This window comes from Lontra canadensis, unplaced genomic scaffold (genome assembly GCF_010015895.1).
Source record: "Lontra canadensis isolate GAN:19392208 unplaced genomic scaffold, GSC_riverotter_1.0 scaffold7, whole genome shotgun sequence".
Lineage (NCBI taxonomy): Eukaryota > Metazoa > Chordata > Mammalia > Carnivora > Mustelidae > Lontra > Lontra canadensis.
The window spans coordinates 33,150,053-33,168,314 of record NW_022631001.1 but is presented as its reverse complement, the minus strand read 5'-3'; the positions used below and the strand labels follow the sequence as shown (position 1 = coordinate 33,168,314).

General features: G+C 36.2%; 1 protein-coding gene and 1 non-coding gene across 3 annotated transcripts in view; one reads left to right on the top strand and one right to left on the bottom strand.

Annotated features, from left to right (window-relative positions):
• The window catches only part of SBF2 (SET binding factor 2), a 485,581-nt gene that overhangs the window by 218,450 nt on the left and 248,869 nt on the right, over positions 1-18,262 (top strand). The window lies entirely within an intron of this gene.
• Positions 1,538-1,685, bottom strand: LOC116865455. Its single transcript, XR_004382187.1, has one exon. It is a non-coding gene; the product is annotated as a U4 spliceosomal RNA (small nuclear RNA).

The following is an 18,262-nucleotide window of genomic DNA, read 5'->3' as shown; positions in this document are numbered from 1 at the left end:
CTAATGTAAATTGTTATCAACTTAAAGTAGACTGTTAAAAATTGTTTTATGCTGGGGCACCTGGGTGGCTCAGTGGGTTAAAGCCTCTGCTTTCGGCTCAGGTCATGATCTCAGGTCCTGGGATCAAGCCCCGCATCGGGCTCTCTGCTCAGCAGGGAGCCTGCTTCTCCCTCTCTCTGCCTGCCTCTCTGTCTACTTGTGATCTCTGTCTGCCAAATAAATAAACAAATAAATAAACTTTTAAAAAAAATTGTTTTATGCAACTTCGGTAACCACAAGTAAAAACCTCTAGTAGATACAGAAAAGATAAAGAGAATGGAATCCAAGCATAACACTAAAGAAAAACGTCAAGTAACAAAGGAAGAAATCAAGAGAGGAAGGAAGGAACGATGGAATTACAGAATATCCAGAAAACAAGGAATAAAATGGCATTAGTAAGTATAAACTGATCAGTAATTACTTTAATTGTAGACAGATTAAGTTCTCTAATCCAAAGATTTAGAATGGCTGAATGGATTAAAAAGAATAAGACCCAACTAAATGCTACCTACCAGAGACTCACTTAAGCTTTAAAGGTAGATACAGACTGAAAGTGAAGATAGAAGAAAATACGGCATGCAAATGAAAACCAGAAGAAAGCTATAGTAGCTATACTTGTCAGACAAAATAGACTTTTTAAAAAACGATTTACTTACTAAAAAAAATGTGGGGGGGGGCACCTGGGTGGCTTAGTGGGTTAAGCCTTTGGCTCAGGTCATGATCCCAGGGTCCTGGGATCCAGCCCTGCATCTGGCTCTCTGCTCGGCAGGGAGCCTGTTTTCCCCTCTCTCTCTGCCTGCCTCTCTGCCTACTTGTGATCTCTGTCTGTCAAATAAATAAATAAAATCTTTAAAAAAAAAAAAGTAAAAAAAAATTTACTTATTATATATAGAGAGAGATGGCTGCTTGCAAATGAGGGGAGGGACAGAGAGAGAGAGTCTCAAGCAGACTCCTCACTGAATGCAGAACCCAATGTGGGCTCTTTCTCACAACCCTGAGATCATGACCTGAGCCAAATAAAAAAAAAAAAAAAAAAACTAAGAGTGGGATGCTTAACCAACTGAGCCACTTGGGCACCCCCAAAATAGACTTTAAAAGCTGTAATAATTGACAAAGAAGATCATTTTATAATGATAAAGTAGTCAACCCATCAAGAGGATTTAAGAATTGTAAATATTCATATACCCATCAGAGCACCTAAGTAAATATAATATTTGCTTACGTTCTTTATAGAACTCCCTTGTTTTCTTCTCCAGTACAGGATGCAGTTTAAAATCACATATGGCTTTTAATTATCATTTCTAGTTGTGTCTTTTTTTTTTTTTAAGATTTTATTTATTTATTTGACAGATACAGATCACAAGTAGGCAGAGAGGCAGGCAGGAAGCAGGCTCCCTGCTGAGTGGAGAGCCCAATGTAGGGCTCAATCCCAGAACCCTGGAATCATGGCCTGAGTCGAAGGCAGAGGCTTTAACCCACTGAGCCACGCAGGCACCCCGTGTCTTTTTATCTTAGAAAAGTTGCTCACCCTTTGTTTTATGACATTGACATTTTTGAATAATGCAGGTCTCATGTCCCCTTTTAATTAGCAATAATCGCACCTCAGATAAACCTCATTGGACACGATACTGCCACTGCACAAAGCTCATGTCCCTTTTTAATAGAATATTCATTATTGTGTGTTTTTTCTGATGTCTCTTATCTTTAGATTCAGTTTATACATCAGCAGTTGGAATATTACCGACATTTGAAATACTGTTTCTTTTCTTTTTCTCTTTCTTTCTTTCTATCCTTCTTTTTCTTTCTTTCTTTCTTTTTTTTTTTTTTAAAGATTTTACTTATTTTTTTGACAGAGAGAGAATCCCAGTAAGCAGAGCGGCAGGCAGAGCGAGAGGGAGAAGCAGGCTCCCTGCTGAGCAGGGAGCCTGATGCAGGACTTGATTCTAGGATCATGTCCTGAGCTAAGGCAGATGCTTAACCAACTGAGCCACTCAGGCACCCCAAAGTATGTTTCTTATAATGGTGTCCATCTGTTATGTTAATTTGGTAATTTGGTCAGGTGATGGCTAGATATTTCCATTCTACAGTTGCTGTTTTATTACTTTCAGCTAATAAATAAACTGTGGGAAGACACTTTAAAACAATGCAAACATTCCATTACTCATTAATCATGTCCCTCTAGATTTAGCATTTAGTGATGATTCTTGCTTGTGCCAATTTTTATTATGATGGGTAAAATGATTATTTCCCACCTCCAAACATCTTCTACCTTTACTAGTCAGTAGTTGACATTTTACTATAAGCAGGGAAGACCTTTTCCTGTCTTGTCTGTCTGTGCTATAGATTCATTTATTCCACTTTCTGTTTTCTTTAATAGTATTTAGTTAATGGTTTTCATGCACAAATTGTCCTAGACTTGTACCCTTCAAGTTGGTTCCTATTTTCTTGTGATAAGGCCCCATCATTTTTTAAAGCATTTTTAAAATTTTATGTCATAATAAGCTGATCCAGGATCATCTTGTTCCTTCCTTGCCCTCGGCCTTGAAATCAGCCATTTTTCCAAGGATCCTTGGCTCATTTGAGTGGAGAATAATACTAGAAACAAGATGTAGGTTTTTGTGTATTTGGAATCAATGTTTAAAAACCTTTCTTTCTTTTTAAGCTTAGATATTTGCCCATTTTCCATTTTAAGTGGACCCAAAATTATAATTTACTTAGTTTTTATAATCAACTTACAGAAGCTTATATTCTGCTTCTTAAGAGTTTTCCCAAGTTTCTGAAAATGAAAATAAGCTGTGAGAATTCTGGCTCCTATAGAATTGCAGTTAGGTAGTAAGGTACTCACCGGAATTGTATTGTATGATAGCTTTTCTGTGCTCATAACAGAAAGTTAATGTTGTTTGGAATTGGTCCCCCAAAATGGCACAAACAATGAGGCAGAATTTGAGTAAATAGTATTAAAACTCTGATGATGTTCCTTTCTAGGTCATCATTAATGTTTTTCCCATTTTTGGTGTGAAGTTAACTCTGTTATTTTTTAAAAATGTGTTTTTCTTTTATTTCTGGATCATATCATCAGTTCAAAAATAGATCTTTTAATTCTCATTTGGTGTGAATTACTTCATACCAAATATACTATGACACATTATTTGGAAGCCTGAAGAGGAGGAACTTAGGGACACACACCATCCAAAGTATAATTGTGCAACTTTAAGAATGTTGGCTCTTATCTTTCCAGGATACAGTAACACTGTCAATAATGACAAGCAAAATCTTTACATTAAACTTTTGAAAACGTGTTCCCAAAATTATTCAACTAGACAATATGATTGTAAATTTTTTAATGTAATCGCTAAACAAGATAAATATAAGGTTGCTTTTTATGGGCTTATCTAAAAGATAGACCCGTCTAAATTTTTTATTTAGTTGTATCTTTTTAAAGTCTTTTTAATGTGTTTATAATTATGTTTATGAACCAATAGTAATGATGCAATTTACAGTAAAGACATTTGGTGTGTCAGCAAATAAATTGTCAAAGGATGGGGGGTGATGATTGAAGGTACATTGGAGAACTAAGATGAAGAATAAAGAGGTACATAGAAGGAATAGGATATGTTTCTTTATCTCAGTTGGCTTAAAATCTGGTGTGTAAGGCAAAATCAAAATTTAAGTATAAAGATTTTCTTACGTACCTATGCTAAGTACCAGTTCAGTGATGGAGTTAATAATTAAAGACATGTAGCTGAAATAAATCTTACAGATTTTATTTTTTTTTTTTTAAAGATTTTATTTATTGATTTGACAGAGAGAGATCACAAGTAGACAGAGAGGCAGGCAGAGAGAGAGAGAGGGAAGCAGGCTCCCTGCTGAGCAGAGAGCCCGATGCGGGACTCGATCCCAGGACCCTGAGATCATGACCTGAGCCGAAGGCAGCGGCTTAACCCACTGAGCCACCCAGGCGCCCAAATCTTACAGATTTTAAAGGACCCAGTGGCCATTTAAAAAACAAGAGCTAATAAAAGCTTAGAGTAGAGGAAATAGAAAGGGCAGTCCAGGCAAAAAGCTATGGATAGGAAAAAAAAAAAGATTATCATGTTTATGATACATTGAAGGCCTATCATGTTCCAGGCACTGTTCTGAAAGTTTTACAGAACCTTTTATTCCATATTATTTAACTCACAGGTAGTTTATTTTATTTTATTCTCTCAAGAACAGCACTTGGGGCGGGGCGTACCTGGGTAGTTTAGCCAGTTAAGCATCTGCCTTTGGCTCAGGTCATAATCCCAGAGTCCTGGGATTGACTGCTCCCTGCTCAGCGGGGAGCCTACTTCTCCCTCACCCTCTGCCCCACCCCCAGCTTGTTTTCCCTCTCTCAAATAAATAAATAAAATCTAAAAACAAACAAACAAAAGAACAGCACTTGGTAAGTTTTAACCATCCATTTTATGGATGAGGCTAAAAGACTTACCCAGGGAGTTCTGGTACTAAGTCAAAAAGCTTGAATTTGTCTGTCTCCAGAGACCAAATATCAATATCAAATACTAAAACATATATTACAAGGCTGCAAAAATTATATCATTGTATATTGTTTCAAGAAAAATTGTCAAGAATATACCATAATTGGTCTTACTTATTATTATTATCAGTATCTGACAGTGGAAACATTACAAATCAATGGAATCTGTACATTTTAACAAGTGTTATTTAAATAGTTATTGAACTTTGTGAGAAAAAAATAAATTTAAATGCTCATGTAAAATACAGCAATTCCAAATGATTGAGCAATTTATCTGGAAAAATGAAGTAATAAAAATGGATTTCTAAACTAATATCTTGCTGGGAAAACTTGGAGCAGTATAGGAAATCACATAAAACATTTGATTTAGGGGCGCCTGGGTGGCTCAGTGGATTAAAGCCTCTGCCTTCGGCTCAGGTCATGATCCCGGGGTCCTGGGATCGAGCCCCGCATTGGGCTCTCTGCTCCATGGGGAGCCTGCTTCCTCCTCTCTCTCTCTGCCTGCCTCTCCACCTACTTGTGATCTCTGTCTGTCAAATAAATAAATAAAATCTTTAAAAAAAAACACATTTGATTTATCTGAATAATAACCTAATCATTTTTTCTTTATTTATTTTCCCCTCACTTGGTTATCAAACACTTAACTTGTGCTCATTGTAGAAAATTTAGAATGTATTGGGGAAAAAAGAAAGAGAACAGAAAAAAAAACCCCAGTAATTAAATGTATTTTGTTTTAATAATAAGAATTTTTTTAAAAACTAAAACTCTTTATAGATATAATTAATGTCTACACATTAATTGACCATGGATATAATATACTTTAACCATCTCCTAATGGGCATTTAATTCCTCTCTATATCAATATTATGAACAACACGGTTATGAATATCTCTTTGGAATAATCTTGATTCTATTATGGAGGGTTTTGTCAATGATTATGTATCTCACTAAATTAGAAATTAGATAAGACTGGGGTGCCTGGGTGGCTCAGTGGGCTAAGCCTTTGTCTTTAGCTCAGGTCATGATCTCAGGGTCCTGGGATCAAGCCCTGCATCAGGATCTCTGCTCAGCAGGGTAGAAAGCAGGATCCCTACTTTCCCCCCTCTCTGCCTGCCTCTCTGCCTGCTTATGATCTCTCTATGTCAAATAAATAAATAAAATCTTAAAAAGGAAATTACAGAAGACTAACATTATACATTTTTTTTAAGATTTTATTTTTTAAGTAATCTCTATGCCCCCTTTTGGGCTCGAACTCACAACCCCAAGATCAAGAGTTACACACTCCACCTACTGAGCCAGCCAGGTACCCCACAGTCAGCATTATACTTGATGGTATCCTAGAGACTAATCCTCAGACCTCATTCAATGAAGAGAATCGAGTGAAAACTAGCATAAGTAACATAATTCAGACAGACATAAGAATTGGGGGAACATATATCTTGAGTTTATTCTGACGTTTGATAATTTGCAACATATACAAATATCCACATAGGATTCTCTTTGTAGTAGGAATGGAAGATTATGCTTTTTGTGCAAGGGTTCTTTCTCCATCCTCTCCCTTTTCAAACTGAGAATTTTTTACTGCACAGAATGCTGTGTCTTAGCACTCCTCTTGACATCCATCACAGATGCATTCTGTAGAGAAAGCATTTCATTGAATTAGTTATGACTGATGAGTATTATATGCTTAAAATGTATGAGACATTAAAACAACAGGACAAACTTTTGAGAACAAGTTCCCAAAATCCTTCAATATTAAATGCCTTTTCTTAAATTTGGACAATTTTACAATAAGAAGGGCTGCAGGAAGAACTGTGTATTGTTGTTACTATTTAATTTAAATGCAAGAAGGATTATTACATGCAGCTATACTTAATGGAATAAAGTGTGAACATCTTCCCAGATTTATAGCTTGACTTTTCGTATGTCATGTCTTCGAAACAGTTCTTTGAACTAATACCTATTTCTTTTAAAGGTTGTATATGAATACAAGATAGCTGAAAGAGAACTAACCCACGAGTTAGAAGACTTGACTTATTAATCCCCATTCTACATTGAATGAGCTGTATGATCGTAGCAAGTGATTTCATGTCTCTAGGCATGAGATTCCTTGTTTGTAAAATGGTTACCTTCTAGTACTATATTGTTTTATTATTCTATCATGTTAACTACCTCTGATTTTATACTTTTTTTAAAAAAAAGATTTATTGGGACGCCTGGGTGGCTCAGTCGGTTAAGCATTTGCCTTCAGCTCAGGTCATGATCCCAGGGTCCTGGGATCAAGTCCCATGTGGGACTTCTTGCTCAGCGGGGAGCCTGCTTCTCCCTCTGTTTGCCTCCCCCTCTGCCTGCTGCTCCCCGCTGTTTGTGCTGTCTCTCCGTCTGACAAATAAATAAATAAAATCTTAAAAAAAAAAAAAAGATTTATTTATTCACCTTAGAGAGAGAGAGGGACAACACTTGAGCAAGAGTGGGGTGAGGGGCAGAGGGAAAGAATCTCAGTACAAAGTCCCTGCCAAGGAGGGAGCCCAATGCAGGGCTCAGTCTCACAACCCTAAAATCTTGACCTGAGCTGAAATCAAGAGTTGGACACTTAACTGACTGAGCCACCCAGGCACCCCTAATTAAGTTTTGTTTAAGTAATCTTTATACCCAATGCGGGGCTCAAACTCATTACCCTGAGGTCAAGAGTCAGATGTTCTTCTGACTGAGCCAGTCAGGCACCCCTAACTACTTCTGATTTTAGAGATATATATTAATTTTGCTCAAAGTAGATATAGAGTTTCTACATAAATTATGATCCACAGAATATTTCATCATCTGAATAAAAGCCTGCTTTTTAGACCAATATATTTAATATGACCTGTGTCATATGTCCTGTGTCTTTATGGAATGTTTCACTATGCCATGTTACATGATCATTAAAGTTTCAACATGTGTTCTTTAAAAATATAAAGCTGAAATCTTGGATCTTAGTGCCCAACATTATAAACTTCTAAATTAGGGATTCCAGGAAAGTACCTTTTATTTACATTGTGCTTAAATTATGAATTTGTAAACTTAAGTCCTATGATCTTATAACTCACCAAATAATATAATTTTTCATCTAAAAACTAATTTAATGTTTTGTCATTTCTAATCTTTTTAACCAATTTTAACACATAATGGAAAAGAACTTTCAAAAGAGCCCATTGACTTTTGTATTTCACAAAATAATATTCTTGAATTTATGAGAACCTAATTTGGAGTTGGTTAACCTTGTTAGAAAGAAACAAACAAGTTTATTTGCAGTTTTCCTACCTCATACAAAAATTTTTGATAATTATCTCTTTTTCTTCAGAGATAAGGATTAGCTTAATAGTATTTGTCATAATGTTGACATTTGAAGTCAGTCCTAGATGCTCTTAATAATCTTAAAAGATATACCAAAGAATTCTTGAGTAATAACTAACAATTGATTTGAATTAATTATGTCTTGGGGATAAAGGATAAGGAACATAGTAACAATGATCATATTTTTCAGTTAATGATGATTAACTTATTAACTGATTTATTCAGTGCATATTAATTAACTGGAGGGTAAAGGGTGTTTAAAAAAAGGTAAGTAGTAAGAATTACTGAAATAAAAGATGTCAAAATTAAAGCTTCAACAAATTATCATAAAAAGTATATTACAAATTAATCTATTTTATCCACTAATAATGTGAACATAGGCAACACACTTAAGTATGCCTAGCAAAAAAATTTAGTGTTTAGCTCATATTTTTAAAAGGTATATAAGGTCTAAAATTAGGAAAATGTAATAGGTAGATTAAATACATAGTAAAATTCAAGCTGGTCATGTACATAGCATACTGCTTTTTTTTGAGTTTGACTCTGGATGCTTTGACTTGTCTCATTGTTGGATTTCTTCTTTTCCCTTTACCTTTATCTCTGACTTTTCTATTTATCCTTTAAATTCCAGCTCACTGCTGTGGGCCTCACTGATTTCCCTTCTCAGAGTTTCTCAAGCACTTTAAATATGAACTTCGAAATGTTATAATATTGTTTTGCACTTATTGCTGTTATTTCACCTGTGTTGGTTTTAGCACTTAAGCTAGAATATAAATTTCCTGATATAGAAAACTACACCTTATCCTTCTGTGACACCTGCTATGTATGGCCAACCATTCCGTGTTAAATAAACCTACTGATAAAGGTTACTGTTTACTTTTAAACTTTAAACTTTTTGTTATAAAGATAGTACAAGAGTAAATATTTTAGCAGATTATTTTTCACTAGATATTTGTATATTTTTATGTGGTATGTGTCAGCCATAATCCCATGACCAAAGACACATGCTAAGAAAAATGCTAATTTTGGGGAGTATAACCTTGCAGGCCTTTTCTCCTCCACATTAAAAATGTAAACATAGGGGTGCCTGGGTGATTCAGTTGTTAAGCATCTGCCTTTGGCTCAGGTCATGATCTCTGGGTCCTGGGATCAAGCCCCACATTGGGCTCCCTGCTCAGACAGGAAACCTGCTTCTCCCTCTCCCACTCCTCCAGCTTGTGTTCCCTCTCTTGCTGTGTCTCTGTCAAATAAATAAAATCTTTATTAAAAAAGTAAAAATAATTAACCCTATATACTGTTTACTACTTTTTAAACTTGTTGCATTTAGTATATTCCTATGTCATATTTTTGATTACCTTTAAATTGTTTTTATAGCCATTTTTTTGTTTTTTTTTTAAATTGAGATATAATTGACTTTATAGTCATTCTTTCTTTCTTTTTTTTTTTTTTTAAAGATTTTATTTATTTATTTGACAGACAGAGATCACAAGTAGGCAGAGAGGCAGGCAGAGAGAGAGGAAGGGAAGCAGGCTCCCTGTCGAGCAGAGAGCCCGATGCGGGACTCGATCCCAGGACCCTGAGATCATGACCTGAGCAGAAGGCAGCGGCTTAACCCACTGAGCCACCCAGGCACCCTATAGTCATTATTTCTAAACAGAGCTTTAGCTTCTTGCTGTCCTGTTTTTATAATAATAGAAAAAAACTGATTGAAAGAGGAATGGAACTCACATTTATTGAGCCTTTAAAATATGCAAGGCATATTGCCTCCTGATTACTCCCCATTCCTCTTTCCATCTCCAGCCCCTATCTGTGTCTTCTTTAGTTTTCTATCTTTAGTAAATGTCATTACTATCCAGCCATGTGTTCAAACATAAAACTTAGAATTACCCCTTACCCTCCCTTTCTTTTATCCTGCACATTCTAGCCATCAGCAAATCCTGTCAATTCTACTTCCAGATTGAATCCTTAATCACTACTTTTCTTCTATCTCCCATTACTACTCTACTGTATATCTTGCCTTATCTAACAGACTTTTTTTTTTAATTTTTAATTTTTTATTAACATATAATATATTACTAGCCCCAGGGGTACAGGTCTGTGAATCACCAGGTTTAAACACTTCATAGCACTCACCATATAGCACATACCCTCCCCAACATCCACGCACCTCTAACTTCTAACAATGCCTTCCTATTTCTACTTTTGCAAGCTATTCTCCATTCAACATTAGAGTGATTTTTTTCAAAACAGAATTGAGATTACCCTCCTTGCTTAAAACTCTTCAAGAAACAGTTTTAATTAAAAATGCACAGAGGGGGCACTTGAGTTGCTGAGTTCGGTTAAGTGGCTGACTCTTGATTTCAGATCAGGTCATGATCTCTTGGTCCTGGGATCAAGCCCTGCCCTGGGCTCTACGCTCAGCAGAGAGTCTGCTTCAGGATTCTCTCTCTCTCTGCATCCCCCTCCCCTGCTTGTGAACTCTCTCTCTCTCAAATAAATAAATCTTTTTTTAAAAAATGCACAGAGGACCTAAATAGACTTTTTCGCAAAGAAGACTTACAGATGGCCAACAGACACATGAAAAGATGTTCAGTATTGCTCATCATCAGGAAAATGCAAATAAAAACCACAATGAGAAGCACCTCTCAAATGGCTAAAATCAGAAAGACAAGAAATAACGTGTTGGCAAGGATATGAAATCTCTGTGTGGTGTTAGTAGGAATGTAAACTGGTATAGCCACTGTGGAAAATAGTATGGAGGTCTCCCCAAAAATAAAAAGAGAAATACCATATGATCCAATCATTCCACTACTGGGTATTTACCCAAAGAAAATGAAAACACTAATTTGAGAAGATATATGCACCTTTGTTTTTACTGCAGTATTATTTACAATAGCCAAGATGTGGAAGCAACCTAAGTGTACATCAATAAACAAATAGGATGCCTGGGTGGCTCAGTGGGTTAAGCCTCTGCCTTCGGCTCAGGTCATGATACCAGGGTCCTGGGATCGAGCCCCACATTGCGCTCCCTGCTCAGCGGGAAGCCTGCTTCTCTCTCTCCGGCTCCCCCTGCTTGTGTTCTCTCTGTGTCTCTCTTTCTTTGCCAAATAAATAAATAAATCTTAAAAAAAAAAAAAGGCAAATAGATAAGGAAGGTGTGTATAATATTCCAGATATATGGTGGAATATCACAGTCATAACAAAGCATGAGATCATGCCATTTGCAATAACATGGATGGACCTAGAGGGTATTAAGCTAAATGAAATAAGTCAGACTAAGACAGTTACCGTATGATTTCACTCTTGTGGAATCTGAAAAGTAAATGAATAAACAAACAAAAAACAGAATCAGACCTATAAATACAGAAAACAAAGTGATGGTTGCCAGAGAAAGAGGGTGGGAAGATGGGCAAAAAGGGTGAAGGAGAGTGGAAGACACAGACTTCAAGTTATGGAATAAATAAATCACAGGAATAAATGTCACAGCATAGGGAATACAGTCGATGATATTGTAATAGTGTTGTATGGTGACAGATGGTAGCTACACTTCTGATGAGCCATAGTTTTCTTTATAATGACTTGGGTTTTATATATTCTTGCTGCTCTTGTGTTTCTTAAAATATACCAAACTCCTTCTTACCTAAGGTCCTTTTCATTTGCCTGTGTCTCTGTCTGAATTGTGCTGCCTGAGATTTTCAAGAAACTAGTTGCTCGTCTTGCAAATGTCAGCTCCAACTTCACCTTCTCAGAGAAGCTTTCTCTGATCTCCCTTGCTCCCTTGACCAGTCACTCTCCATTGTTCATCTTTTGAAAAAATCTCCATAGGACTTAACACAAATGAATTATTTTGCTCATTTTTTAAATTCATCTTTTCATTTGGTCTCCCCTCCCAGAATGTGTGCTTTATAAGGGCAGGGGCTCTGTCTCTACTGCAGCCTTAGTGCTTGGCACTTGGTGGACACCCAGTAAAACACGTTAAATGCACAGACAAGTTTACATATCACTAATCATTTTTTATAGTTTATGTGTGAACATTGTAACCTCTCTATTTGCTTATCTTTTGAGAAGTTTTAATTAGATGTTTTTCTAAGGTCCCTTTTAAAAATTTTCACAGACTAGTCTCTGGATTCAGACCTTAGTTCTCTAAATTTACTACACAAGTGTAACTTCCAGTAAATTACTTTACCTCATGCTATGTAAATTTTTCCACCATGGGTAAGTCATGATAATAGCACCTACTTCAGAAGATTGTTGGAAGGATTTAATGAGATAATATACTTACATCTACAAAAATATAGATCTATGGAAAGAATATAGATCTTTGTCTCTTTGGTTGACTTCTAAATTCCCATCACTTGCAACCATGTCAACACATAGCGGGTGCTCAGCAAAGGTTTTATTTCCTTTAATTTTTATTATGGAAATTTTTTTTTAAGATTTTATTTATTTGATAGAGATCACAAGTAGGCAGAGAGGCAGGCAGAGAGAGAGAAGGGGAAGCAGGCTCCCCGCTGAGCAGAGAGCCCTATGCGGGGCTCAATCCCAGGACCCTGAGATCATGACCTGAGCTGAAGGCAGAGGCCCAAACCACTGAGCCACCCAGGCATCCCTATTATGGAAATTTTTAAACATATAGAAAAAGTCAATAGTATAATGAACTCCATTACACCGTATCCACCTTTAAAAATTTTTAAAAAGTAGGGACTCCTGGCTGGCTCAGTAGGTTAAGCCTCTGCCTTTGGCTCAGGTCATGATCCCACAGTCCTGAGATTGAGCCCCACATTGGGCTCTCTGCTCGGCAGGGAGCCTGCTTCCCCCTCTCTCTGCCTGCTTCTCTGCCTACTTGTGATCTCTATCAAGTAAATAAATAAAATCTTAAAAATTTTTTTTAAAAATAAAGATTACTGGTATTTGTCAGTCTTTTAAAATCTAAATCTTTTTTTTTTTTTTTGAGGGAGAGGCATTTTAATGAAAACCCCAGACACTGTATTTCCCTTATAGATATTTTAGTATGCGTCTCTAACTGTAAGGGTTTTTTTTAATATCTCAATCTACCATTATAATATTTAACAAAATTAATAATAATTTTGAATAGTTCCTTAATATCATCTAATACCTAACTTATTGTCTCAGAAATGTCTTGGTTTATTTAAGTCAGACTCCAGATAAGTTATACATATTGTAATGTTGATATTTCTTAAATTTCTTCTGTAACAGTCCCACTCTTGTGTGTGGTGGAGAAACTGGGTCATTTCTCCTATGGAAGGCCCTACATTCTGGATTTGGCTGATTAATTCCCCATATTATTATTTAACTTGTACTTCTATTTGGCATATTTTCCATGAAGTGATAATTATAATTAGACTTAGAGGCTTAATTAGATCCACATTCAATTTTTAAAGCAAGACTATTCAAATATTGTGCTGTACTTCCTATTTTATCATTATTAAGAGGAACTTAATTTCTGGTTGCTCTAGTTTTAGTAATGTTAAGATTGATTTGTGGGTTTGGGTAGTACCATCCTTCACTTGATGGTTTTAGGATCTATTGATGATCATTGCCTAAATACATTATTTCAATAGGAATTGCAAAAAGGTGATTTCCTCAGTCTCTTACCCCTTCTGCACTTATTAACTGAATGAAATTCATCTATAAAATAGAACATTTATCAACTATACCTTGATATAAAAGTTTAGTAAATTTAGTTATTCTTTTTTTTTTAAATGTCAGAATAGTAGATTAGTACCCTAGCAGTCGTCACTAGTGACCACTTTAAAAACTTGTTATTATGGACTCATGCATTTTTGTGTATTTGAGGAGTTTCAATCAACTGCAATTTTCATTCATTTTGATTCTGTTATTCCTTGACATAATAAGATGAATAGACTCATTGTATACACTTTTTCTGACCCAGATATAGTAGAATGTCATTTCTCCAAGGAGTTCTGGTTTTCTTTACTGGGAAATAGTATTTAATAAAACTTTATTGCATAAATGAATTAATTAACAGTGATATGATGCTTAGTATAGTATAGAGTATATGTTAGTTGTTAATTTCATTGGTATTTTCATATTATTTAGTCTTGAGCAGTGATTCTGAAAGTGTGGTCCCTGAACCAGCAGTATCAGCATCACTGGAAAACCTGTTAGAAATGTAAATCCTGGGGCACCTGGGTGGCTCAGTGGGTTAAAGCCTCTGCCTTGGCTCAGGTCATGATCCCAGGGTCCTGGGATCGAGCCCCGCATCGGGCTCTCTGCTCGGCGGGGAGCCTGCTTCCCTTCCTCTCTCTCTCTGCATGCCTCTCTGCCTACTTGTCATCTCTGTCTATCAAATAAATAAATAAAATCTTTAAAAAAAAAAAAAAGAAATGTAAATCCTCACCTCGGATCTACCGAATCAGAAACACTAAGGATGGGACTTAGAAATCTGTTTTAACAAGCCCTGCATGGTTTGATGCACACTGAAGTTTGAGAACTGTTGATGAAGAGTAGAAGTTCGTAACTCATTTAGTGAGAAGAGACCACAGATATGCTAAATATATTCCAGCAGTAGCTGTGCAGTACCCTGGCTCCCAGCAGCATTGTTTTCTCATCTGAGCTTACCTTACTTTATGAAATAAATTAATGAAACAGATACCAACTAGAATAACCTGTTAATCTGTTTAACTAACTTTCTAAGGATATAGAACCTATGAACATAAACACACTTCAGTTTCACATATTTTGTATTTTAAAATAATTTATGATAGCCTTTCCCAGAGTGTATTCCATAGGGCACTAGATCCTCTAAATGTTCTGTAATAAAGAGGTTTAACTGGTCCAAAAAGTTTGAGAAATATTTTATATCTCCTTTGCTTGGCATTGTACAAACAATACTTGCATGTCAAAGTCTGAGAAACCGTGCAGTAAAGAAAGCTGTTTAACTTGGCTTTAACTTACTGTTGTGAAATTCTTTGATTTGAAAACCTTTTTGCTAAGTAGTATTTATTAGTGTTCAGTAGAAAACACTTTGGAAAATGCTTCCTTAGTATATCTTAAAAGAAAAATAATTTATGGACTATGTGCCACTTAAAAATAGAAAGCTTTCTGGGTGAAAGTATAGTAGCTCTACAAATAAATTTGTTCTACCTTTAGAACACTATAGAACCCAGGAACTGTTGAAGGGGGAACATATCTGGATATTGTCTTTGCTAAAGGTAAATTTAATTCTGAACTGAAGACTATTGGCCTGATTTGTCTGAAGGCTTGTTATCCTGATATGTGTATTTCTCATGTAGTCATTGTTTTCTAGACTGATGCAAGGAAAAGCCAGGTTTTACCATGTGGACGTGTCAACATGATTAACAAGAAACAGAGTAGCTTTTCGGGGAGAATTATAGACCTTACAGAACTTTGCAACTACTTATTCTCTTTTATTTCCAATATTAGAAAATTCTAAAGTCCTTAAATTGCATAACCAAGGCAGTTTTATATAGTAGCGCACTGAAATAAATTGTTTATATTTCAAAAGGGAAAGGTAGAAATGATAATTTTTATTTCTGTAATTCCTTTTATCCTCTTTTTAAAAAAACTTTATTTATTTATTTGACAGAGGGAGGGAGAGTAGGAGCTGTGGGAGAGGGGCAGAGGGAGAGGGAGGTGCAGACTCCATCCCAGGACCCTGAGATCATGACCCAAGCGTAAGGTAGAAGCTTAATGACTGAGCCAACCAGGTGCCCTCCTTTTAACCTCCTTTCTAACTGGAATGTTTAAAGACATATTCTAAGAGGAGTTTTAGTATGAAATAGCATTGTTGAAAATGAGCTTGGCACAGAGGTGATAACATATTCAGCAAGAAGATAGAAGAGATAGGAATCAAGTATCAAGAATGCAACAAAGTTGAGGTTGATGGTTTAAACCTAAGTGATAGGATGAACTTCCTGAATAATATGCCTATGGAGTCAGCCTATTAAATCTGTAATCTAATAATTCTTAGCATTTTTGTCTCAAGATATGTTCAAAGGGCAATAGCATTTTTGAGGCAGATTGATAGGGTGAGTACTAACTTATCCCATATTATTGAAGCAAAGAGTCTGTGACCTATATAGAATGTAAACTACACAGAAGCTGAGAATTCCACTAGTACGTGTAGTGCATAGTAATAATAGGCAGAAAAAAATCTGTAAATGGGCAAGTTGTGGCATGTGCTTGTGATAGGTACAAAGGATAAGGTGACTTTGTGAGATAATTCAGTGAAGAGTGTTTAAGATAAACTTATCTTAAAAAAAAGATGAATTTGTATCTTTAATGAGACCTACTAGAAATAGGCATAATCTTAGGATAGAAAAAGGATTGCAGATGTTGTTCGTGAGGTAAAATATGTGAAAATGTTTTCTGCTACACAGTATTAAATGTTGGTGCTCCTGGGTGGCTCAGCCCATAGGTGTCTGCCTTTGGCTCAGGTCATGATCCTGGGGTCCTGGGATCCAGCTCTGCATGGGTTCCCTGCTCAGCGGGAGCCTGCTTCTCCCTCTGCTCTGCTGCTTGTGTTCTCTCACTTGCTCACTCCCTCTCTCTCTCTCAAATGAACAAATAAAATCTTTAAAAAAAAATTAAATTTGAAAGCATTATTATAACATCTATTAGATTCATACCCTATGTTTTAAGTTTACTGCTTATTTTTAAGTTTCCATATCTTTTTGTTAATAACTGTTCTGTTAGTGAATGTTTAGTTAAAGAATAGCTTTAAGAAATGACCAATGCAGGGTGCCTGAATGGCTCAGTCTTGTGCTCTCTCTCACTCAAATAAATAAATAAAATCTTTAAAAAAAAAAAAAAGATGACCAATGCATTCTATTTTATGTTTTGGTCAAAGTAGGTTAATAGTCATTTAATTGAAATGGTTATCTCCTTAGTCAAGCTGGCTTCTAATGGTACTCTAGGGGATTTATCACAGTCTCATAAAATGAATAGCTTTATTTCTTTGAGGAATTTTAGTCATTCTTTTGTCATTTCAGATTTGTTAGTAATCCACAAAGAATATGATTCATTATGTGTAGAAATCTTCAGCAAATTCATATTCATCACATTTTTATTATTTCTAAGGATTTCAGAAACCAACCTTTAACAAAGCTTTTGCTTTGTAACAAATGGAAATCATTCAAGACATAGGGACCTTATAACACATACAAAAAGTAAACAGATAGTTCCCTTTGGATATGTGTATTCCATAGACATCTAGTACTTGATTATATTTCATTGTATTGGAAAATATACGGGCTCCAAAGGAGATAGAAAATATAGTTCTTGGCTTCTATGAGTGGGGAAGAAGACTTCCTTTAGTAAAATATCCAGAAAACTATTCTAAGAAAATTCATTCCTGCAGTGAAGAAGTATTCAGAAAGTATGTGCGCATGTGCCCAGCTCTTGTTTTAGGAACTGGGAAATTACCAGTAGGCAAGACAGAAATCCTCGTTTTTATGGAGCATATTCTAATGGAAGAGACAGACAAACAAAAAATAAGTGGAATAGGTGGTATGTTGGATGGTAACAAGTGCCATGGGAAAAAATAAAGCAAGGGAAGAAGACAGGGAATGTTAGAGAATTGCAATTTTATTTTATTTTATTTTTAAGATTTTTATTTCTTTATTTCTTTGAGAGAGAGCAAGCTACATAACGCTTACAAGAGCTCAAGCATGAGCAGGGGCTGGGGCGGAGGGAGTAGCAGACTCCCGCAGAGCAGGAACCTGATGGGAAACTTGATCTCAGAACCCCAGAATCATGACCTGAGCCAAAGGCAGGCACTTAACTGACTGAGCCACCCAGGCACCCCAGAACTCCAATTTTAAATAGGGTGCCAGCAAAGGCTTAACAGCAGAAGTCACCTGAATGAAGACCTAATGGAAATGAGGAAATTCATAATTAGAATATCTGTGAAGAGAGTATTCTAGGGAGAGGAAGAACAAACAGTATTAACACCCTTGGCTGGGAGCATGTCCAGCACGTTTTAGAGCTACAAGGAAGTAGAATGGGGCTAAAGTGGAATGGGAGAGATTGAAGGAGCCTGGTAAAATAATGCAGACAGGCAGTGATGATGGCTCATAGTATTGTGGTAGCAGTGGACGTGGTAAGCAGTCAGGATTTGCTGACAGTTTGGATATGAGATACAAAAGAGAGAGGAGTCAGCGATTTTGATCTGCCAAATGGAGAGAGGATTTCCATGAACAGAGGCTGAAAATACTGTAGGAGGAATAGAGTTCAGGGAGAAACACTGGAGCTGTGTTTAGACATGCTTAAGATACCTGTTAGTGGGGGCACCTGGGTGGCTCATTCGTTAAGCATCTGCTCTTGGCTCAGGTCATGATCCTAGGGTCCTGGGATCGAGCTCTCTGCTCG